Source organism: Mustela nigripes, chromosome X (genome assembly GCF_022355385.1).
Source record: "Mustela nigripes isolate SB6536 chromosome X, MUSNIG.SB6536, whole genome shotgun sequence".
Taxonomy (NCBI): Eukaryota; Metazoa; Chordata; class Mammalia; order Carnivora; family Mustelidae; genus Mustela; species Mustela nigripes.
In genome coordinates, this window is record NC_081575.1 from 16,084,194 (window position 1) to 16,086,412 (window position 2,219).

Sequence of the window (2,219 nt, forward strand, 5' to 3'; positions counted from 1 at the left end):
TGCAGACAGAGATCACAAGTAGGCAGAGAGGCAGGCAGAGAGAGAGGGGGAAGCAGGCTCCTCGCCAAGCAGAGAGCCCGATGTGGGGCTCGATCCCAGGACCCTGGGATCATGACCTGAGCCGAAGGCAGAGGCTTTAACCCACTGAGCCACCCAGGCGCCCCCATCTGAAGTTTTGTTTGATGTCTGATCCTTTTATCTTCTCTGAGTATCTTACGGGCAGGTGTCATTTTTTTTTCATTCAGCATTGTACTTGGCAACTCTGCTAAGTCATTACTTGAACGTCCTTGCTTTCCTTCTTTTGGGCAGAGGGGAACACCTCAGTGTTTGCACAACTCTCTGGATTTTGAAAAGGTCTAAATTTAACTTCACCATTGTCTTCATCCCTAAAATGTCATTTAGCATCCAATATGTGAAAGTGGGTTGATAGGCTTTCACATTATAAGTTAAATATTGCTCCTTATAGAGACCTAAACATGACAAAAATTCCTAGCTGAATTATTCCCATGCTTTCTGATGTCATCTGTCTCTATCAGCCCCATCACTGGGGAGACAAAAGTGGGGCTGGAAAGTGGAAGCCTAAGGGTTCCAATTGTCTTGATTACCGTAAAGGAGAGAAGAGGAGAGGAGAGGGAGAAAGTAACTATTTTCTAAAAGCCTCATCTTGGGGTGCATCAGGCTCCCTGCTGGGTGGGGAGTCTGCTTCTCTGCCCCTCGCCCTGCTCGTGGTCTCTCTCACTCTCTCATTTGCATGCTCTCTCTCTCTCTCTCTCAAATAAATAAATAAAATATGAAAAAACAATTTTAAAAAAGCCTCGGGGCACATGGGTAGCTCAGTTGTTGGGTGTCTGCCTTCGGCTCAGGTCATGGTCCCAGGGTCCTGGGATCGAGCCCTGCATCGGGCTCCCTGCTTGGTGGGAATCCCGCTTCTCACTCTCCCCCTCCCCCTACTTGTGTTCCCTCTCTCGCTGTCTCTCTGCCAAATAAATAAATAACATCGTCAAAAACAATAAATAAGAGCCTCATCTTCTGATGACAGAGGTGAAACGAAAGAGCATTTTGCTGAGGGAAAGACTATCATCGGGATACTCTGCCTCTTACTGGAAAATTACAAATTTAATAACAACGGAGGCTAAGAGTTATTCTTTACATTACTAGCAAGAACATAATTTGAAAACAAATTATGAGATTTTGACAGGTCAAAATAGTTAATACATTATATGGACTTGAATCTGTATAGTAATTTTAGGGATCTAGCCTAATGATCTTACTAAGAACATGTTTACTTCGAGTGTAAGTAAATAGGCTGTCCTCTACTGCAGTCTTTACCTCCAGGCCCAAATTAATAGGCTTACTGTAGCTGTCGGTCCAAAGGGGTGTTGAAATTCTAAATGTTCCCCCCTTTGGTCATCTGATGACAGGCTGTCGGCTGCCAGCAGACATAGAGAAGCACCAAGAGCAGGAAGAGGAAAAGAGGTCCCAGAGTCTGCTGGCGCCAGGGCGTCTGCAGTCCCAAAGCTAAGGAGGGCAGGTGATGGGAACTGGGGCTGGTGACTCAGGGCTGGAGAAGAAGCGACCCACTGAAGGGAGAACCAGGGCAGAAAGGACTTGGCGACTGTCGGTGAGGGACCCGTGAGAGCGTGGGCGTGAGGAGCCCTGGGGATGAGTGGGGGACAGCGGTGTGACAGCACGAGGACCAAAAGGAACCAAGGGAAGGGAAGGAGCAGCTTTGGGATGGGGTCAGCACTGCAGAATCCAGCCAAAGTGGCTTCTCTTAACCCCACTCCTCATCACAGTGTTGAAGGTTCCCCCGCACACAGAAATGCCAAGTCCTGGGTCTTGCAGTACGGACTGGGTGATGACCTGCAGGGGTGGTCGGGTCAAAGGGTACCGGTGCCCTCACCAAGTTTTGATTGTTCAGTACACTGGTTTTTCCCCTTACTGTTCAGTCGTGACCGTTTCCTCAGGCCATTAAATACTTTGAGGTCATGAGGGGCTTTATTCTCATTGAGTACGGGGTTTTTAAAAAAATATATTTTATTTATTTACTTGACAGAGAGAGAGAGATCACAAGTAGGCAGAGAGGCAGGCAGAGAGAGAAGGGTAAGCTGGCTCTCCGCTGAGCAGAGCTCCATGTGAGGCTCTATCTCAGGATCCTGGGATCATGACCTGAGCTGAAGGCAGAGGCTTAACGCACTGAGCCAGCCAGGCGCCCCTCA